This window comes from Lolium rigidum, chromosome 7 (assembly GCF_022539505.1).
Source record: "Lolium rigidum isolate FL_2022 chromosome 7, APGP_CSIRO_Lrig_0.1, whole genome shotgun sequence".
Taxonomy (NCBI): Eukaryota; Viridiplantae; Streptophyta; class Magnoliopsida; order Poales; family Poaceae; genus Lolium; species Lolium rigidum.
Window position 1 is genome coordinate 6,503,406 of NC_061514.1, and position 7,023 is coordinate 6,510,428.

The following is a 7,023-nucleotide window of genomic DNA, read 5'->3' on the forward strand; positions in this document are numbered from 1 at the left end:
GTTGCAAGCCTCATGCATAGTATACTAATAGTGCCCGCACCTTGTCCTAATTAGCTTGGACTACCGGATCATCACAATGCACATGTTTTAACCAAGTGTCACAAAGGGGTACCTCTATGCCGCCTGTACAAAGGTCTAAGGAGAAAACTCGCATTGGATTTCTCGCTATTGATTATTCTCAACTTAGATATCCATACCAGGACAACATAGACAACAGATAATGGACTCCTCTTTTATGCATAAGCATGTAACAACAATTAATAATTTTCTCATATGAGATTGAGGATATATGTCCAAAACTGAAACTTCCACCATGGATCATGGCTTTAGTTAGCGGCCCAATGTTCTTCTCTAACAATATGCATGCTTAACCATAAGGTGGTAGATCTCTCTTACTTCGAGACAAGACGAACATGCATAGCAACTCACATGAAATTCAACAAAGAGTAGTTGATGGCGTCCCCAGGTGAACATGGTTATCGCACAACAAGCAACTTAATAAGAGATAAAGTGCATAAGTACATATTCAATACCACAATAGTTTTTAAGCTATTTGTCCCATGAGCTATATATTGCAAAGGTGAATGATGGAATTTTAAAGGTAGCACTCAAGCAATTTACTTTGGAATGGCGGAAAATACCATGTAGTAGGTAGGTATGGTGGACACAAATGGCATAGTGGTTGGCTCAAGTATTTTGGATGCATGAGAGGTATTCCCTCTCGATACAAGGTTTAGGCTAGCAAGGCTTATTTTGAAACAAACACAAGGATGAACCGGTGCAGCAAAACTCACATAAAAGACATATTGTAAACATTATAAGACTCTACACCGTCTTCCTTGTTGTTCAAACTCAATACTAGAAATTATCTAGACCTTAGAGAGACCAAATATGCAAACCAAATTTTAGCATGCTCTATGTATTTCTTCATTAATGGGTGCAAAGCATATGATGCAAGAGCTTAAACATGAGCACAACAATTTCCAAGTATCACATTACCCAAGACATCATAGCAATTTACTACATGTATCATTTTCCAATTCCAACCATATAACAATTTAACGAAGAAGAAACTTCGCCATGAATACTATGAGTAGAGCCTAAGGACATACTTGTCCATATGCTACAGCGGAGCGTGTCTCTCTCCCACAAAGTGAATGCTAGGATCCATTTTATTCAAACAAAACAAAAACAAAAACAAACCGATGCTCCAAGCAAAGCACATAAGATGTGATGGAAGAAAAATATAGTTTCAGGGGAGGAACCTGATAATGTTGTCGATGAAGAAGGGGATGCCAAGGCATCCCCAAGGTTAGATGCTTGAGTCTTCTTAGAATATGCAGGGGTGAACCACCGGGGCATCCCCAAGCTTAGAGCTTTCACTCTCCTTGATCATGTTGCATCATACTCCTCTCTTGATCCTTGAAAACTTCCTCCACACCAAACTTAGAACAACTCATTAGAGGGTTAGCGACAATAAAAATTAACATGTTCAGAGGTGACACAATCATTCTTAACACTTCTGGACATTGCATAAAGCTACTGGACTTTAATGGATCAAAGAAATTCATCCAACATAGCAAAAGAGGCAATGCGAAATAAAAGGCAGAATCTGTCAAAACAGAACAGTTCGTATTGACGAATTTTATCGAGGCACCAGACTTGCTCAAATGAAAATGCTCAAATTGAATGAAAGTTGCGTACATATCTGAGGATCACTCACGTAAATTGGCATAATTTTCCGAGTTACCTACAGAGAAAACAGCCCAGATTCGTGACAGCAAAAAATCTGTTTCTGCGCAGTAATCCAAATCTAGTATGAACTTTTCTATCAACGACTTTACTTGGCACAACAAAACACTAAACTAAGATAAGGAGAGGTTGCTACAGTAGTAAACAACTTCCAAGACACAAAATAAAAACAAAGTACTGTAGTAAAAACCATGGGTTGTCTCCCATAAGCGCTTTTCTTTAACGCCTTTCAGCTAGGCGCAGAAAGTGTGTATCAAGTATTATCAAGAGACGAAGTGTCAACATCATAATTTGTTCTAATAATAGAATCAAAAGGTAACTTCATTCTCTTTCTAGGGAAGTGTTCCATACCTTTCTTGAGAGGAAATTGATATTTTATATTACCTTCCTTCATATCAATGATAGCACCAACGGTTCGAAGAAAAGGTCTTCCCAATATAATGGGACAAGATGCATTGCATTCAATATCCAAAACAACAAAATCAATGGGGACAAGGTTATTTTTAACGGTAATGCGAACATTATCAACTTTCCCCAAAGGTTTCTTTGTAGAATGATCAGCAAGATTAACATCCAAATAACAATTTTTCAGTGGTGGCAAGTCAAGCATATTATAAATTTTCTTAGGCATAACGAAATACTTGCACCAAGATCACATAAAGCATTACAATCAAAATCTTTAACCTTCATCTTAATGATGGGCTCCCAACCATCCTCTAGCTTTTTAGGAATAGAGGCTTCGCGCTCTAGTTTCTCTTCTCTAGCTTTTATGAGAGCATTTGTAATATGTTGCGTGAAAGCCAAATTTATAGCACTAGCATTAGGACTTTTAGCAAGTTTTTGCAAGAACTTTATAACTTCAGAGATGTGGCAATCATAAAAATTCAAACCATTATAATCTAAAGCAATGGGATCATCATCCCCAATGTTGGAAAAAATTTCAGCGGCTTTATCACGAGCGGTTTCAGCAGTTTTAGCAGTTTCAGGTAGTTTCTCGCGCTTTGCATTAGAAGTGGAAACATTGCTAAGACCAATTATTTTATTATTAATAGTAGGAGGTGCAGCAACATGTGTAGCATTAGCATTACTAGTCGTGGTAATAGTCCAAACTTTAGCTACATTCTTCTCTTTAGCTAGTTTTTCATTTTCTTCTCTATCCCACCTAGCACGCAGTTCAGCCATCAATCTTATATTCTCATTAATTCTAACTTGGATGGCATTTGCTGTAGTAGTAATTTTATTTTCAATATCCCTATTAGGCATAACTTTCGATTTCAAAAGATCTACATCAGCAGCAAGACTATCGACTTTAGAAGCAAGTATATCAATTTTCCCAAGCTTTTCTTCAACAGATTTGTTAAAAGCGGTTTGTGTACTAATAAATTCTTTAAGCATGGCTTCAAGTCCAGGGGGTGTGTTCCTATTATTATTGTAAGAATTCCCATAAGAATTACCATAGCCGTTGCCATTATTATAAGGATATGGCCTATAGTTGTTACTAGAATTGTTCCGGTAAGCATCGTTGTTGAAATTATTATTTTTAATGAAGTTTACATCAACATGTTCTTCTTGTGCAACCAATGAAGCTAACGGAACATTATTAGGATCAATATTAGTCCTATCATTCACAAGCATAGACATAATAGCATCAATCTTATCACTCAAGGAAGAGGTTTCTTCGACGAATTTACCTTCTTACCTTGTGGAGCTCTTTCCGTGTGCCATTCAGAGTAGTTGATCATCATATTATCAAGAAGCTTTGTTGCTTCACCAAGAGTGATGGACATAAAGGTACCTCCAGCAGCTGAATCCAATAAATTCCGCGAAGAAAAATTTAGTCCTGCATAGAAGGTTTGGATGATCATCCAAGTAGTCGAGTCCATGGGTTGGGCAATTTTTAACCGAGAGATTTCATTCTTTCCCATGCTTGTGCAACATGTTCGAGTATATAATTGTTTAAAATTCATTATGCTACTTCTCAAAGATATAATTTTAGCAGGGGATAATATCTACCAATAAAAGCATCCTTGCATTTAGTCCATGAATCAATACTATTCTTAGGCAGAGATAGCAACCAATCTTTAGCTCTTCCTCTTAATGAGAAAGGGAACAATTTTAATTTTATAATGTCACCATCTACATCTTTATATTTTTGCATTTCACATAGTTCAACAAAATTATTAAGATGGGCAGCAGCATCATCGGAACTAACACCGGAAAATTGCTCTCGCATAACAAGATTCGATGAAAGCGGGTTTAATTTCAAAGAATTCTGCTGTAGTAGCGAGTGGAGCAATAGGTGTGCATAAGAAATCATTATTATTTGTGGTTGTGAAGTCACACAACTTAGTATTTTCAGGAGTGGCCATTTTAGCAACTGTAAATAAAGCAAACTAGATAAAGTAAATGCAAGTAACTAATTTTTTTGTGTTTTTGATATAGCAAACAAGATAGCAAATAAAGTAAAACTAGCAACTAATTTTTTTGTATTTTGATTTAGTGCAGCAAACAAAGTAGTAAATAAAACTAAGCAAGACAAAAACAAAGTAAAGAGATTGGGAAGTGGAGACTCCCCTTGCAGCGTGTCTTGATCTCCCGACAACGGCGCCGGAAAAAGAGCTTGATACGCGTACAACACGCGTCCGTTGGGAACCCCAAGAGGAAGGTGTGATGCGTACAGCGGCAAGTTTTCCCTCGGTATGAAACCAAGGTTTATCGAACCAGTAGGAGCCAAGAAGCACGTTGAAGGTTGATGGCGGCGGGATGTAGTGCGGCGCAACACCAGGGATTCCGGCGCCAACGTGGAACCTGCACAACACAACCAAAGTACTTTGCCCCAACGAAACGAGTGAGGTTGTCAATCTCACCGGCTTGCTGTAACAAAGGATTAGATGTATAGTGTGGATGATGATTGTTTGCGAGAAAATAGTAGAACAGTATTGCAGTAGATTGTATTTCGAGTATAGAGAATTGGACCGGGGTCCACGAGTTCACTAGAGGTGTCTCTCCCATAAGATAAACGAGCATGTTGGGTGAACAAATTACAGGTTGGGCAATTGACAAATAAAGAGGGCATGACCATGCACATACATATTATGATGAGTATTGTGAGATTTAATTGGGCATTACGACAAAGTACATAGACCGCTATCCAGCATGCATATATGCCTAAAAAGTCCACCTTCAGGTTATCATCCGAACCCCCTCCAGTATTAAGTTGCTAACAACAGACAATTGCATTAAGTATTGCGCGTAATGTAATCAGTGACTATATCCTCGAACATAGCACTAATGTTTTATCCCTAGTGGCAACAACACATCCATAATCTTAGAGATTTCTGTCACTTCCCCAGATTCACGGAGACATGAACCCACTATCGAGCATAAATACTCCCTCTTGGAGTTACAAGCATCTACTTGGCCAGAGCATCTACTAGTAACGGAGAGCATGCAAGATCATAAACAACACATAGGCATAACTTTGATAATCAACATAACAAGTATTCTCTATTCATCGGATCCCAACAAACGCAACATATAGAATTACAGATAGATGATCTTGATCATGTTAGGCAGCTCACAAGATCCGACAATTAAGCACAATGGGGAGAAGACAACCATCTAGCTACTGCTATGGACCCATAGTCCAGGGGTAGACTACTCACACATCACTCCGGAGGCGACCATGGCGGCGTAGAGTCCTCCGGGAGATGATTCCCCTCTCCCGGCGGGTGCGGGAGGCGATCTCTCGAATCCCCGAGATGGGATTGGCGGCGGCGGCGTCTGCGGAAGGTTTTCCGTATCGTGGCTCTCGGTGCGGGGGTTTCGCGACGGAGGCTTTAAGTAGGCGGAAGGGCAGGTCGGGAGGCGGCACGAGGGCCCACACCACGGGGCCGCGTGGCCAAGGAGGGGCCGCGCCGCCCTAGGGTGTGGCCACCTCGTGGCCCCACTTCGTCTCCTCTTCGGTCTTACGGAAGCTTCGTGGCAAAATAGGACCACAGGCGTTGATTTCGTCCAATTCCGAGAATATTTCGTTACTAGGATTTCTAAAACCAAAAACAGCGAGACAAAGACAGCGGCACTTCGGCATCTTGTTAATAGGTTAGTTCCAGAAAATGCACGAATATGACATAAAGTGTGCATAAAACATGTAGATATCATCAATAAGGTGGCATGGAACATAAGAAATTATCGATACGTCGGAGACGTATCAAGCACTGCTTCAGCTCCATGGACCAGAAAGAACGGCGTTTCTTGAGTTGCTACGTTCGGCGTTGTTCGTAAGGTCCACAACACATAGGGAAGCTCGTCGACTCAGGTGTGTCGTGCTTTCTCAAGTGGTGCTAACATATGTTTTCTTAATGTTATTGCATATGAGGCCGTTTGCTTTCTTGACTTGCCCATTGGTTTGCGGGTGCACCACCGATGCAAATTGCAGCTTGATGCCCATGCCTTCACAGTAGTCCTTGAATTCTCAGGAGGTGAAATTTCTTCCATTGTCTATAACTATGTTGTTGGGGACGCCAAACCGAAAAACTATCCCCTTGATGAAGTTCACCGCTGATGTTTCGTCTGCCGAAGTTACTGGTACTGCTTCGATCCACTTGGTAAATCTATCGACAGCCACGAGCAAATACATGTGTCCTCCTGGCCAGGACTTGTGCAATTTCCCTACCATGTATAGCCCCCATTGTGTGAAAGGCCATGCCAATGGTATTGGGCATTAATTCTGCTCTATGGGAGAGTGAGGCTTAGATGCAAATATCAGGCAAGCTTCGCAAGTGCATACTATGTCCTTTGCATTCTCTATTGCTGTCAGCCAATAAAATCCTGCTTGAAAAGCTTTGGCTGCTATTGCTCCACTCCTTGCGTGGTGGCCACATACTCCTTCGTGTATGTCCTTCAGTATAACTCGCCCTTCTTCGGGTGTGATGCACCTTTTCAACACTCCTGATATGCTTCGTTTGTATAGTTCTCCCTTCACCACGGTGAACGCCTTGGATCATCGAATAACTCGCCTCGCTTCCACCGGATCCTCGGGTATTTATTTCTTTGTGATATATGGGAAGTATACCTGCATCCAGGGAACTTGGATCATCATGAGCTCCTCTGGTTCTTCCTCATCTTCCGATGTATGTGTTTCTGGAGCTGCTGGAGCCCCCGAGTCTTTCTTGGATTTCTCCTTTTTCTTTGGCTGCTTCGGTACATTCTTCGCCTCGGTTGATTTTTCACTGATTTCTTCCCAGAAAACTCCAGGTGGTATGGGAAGGC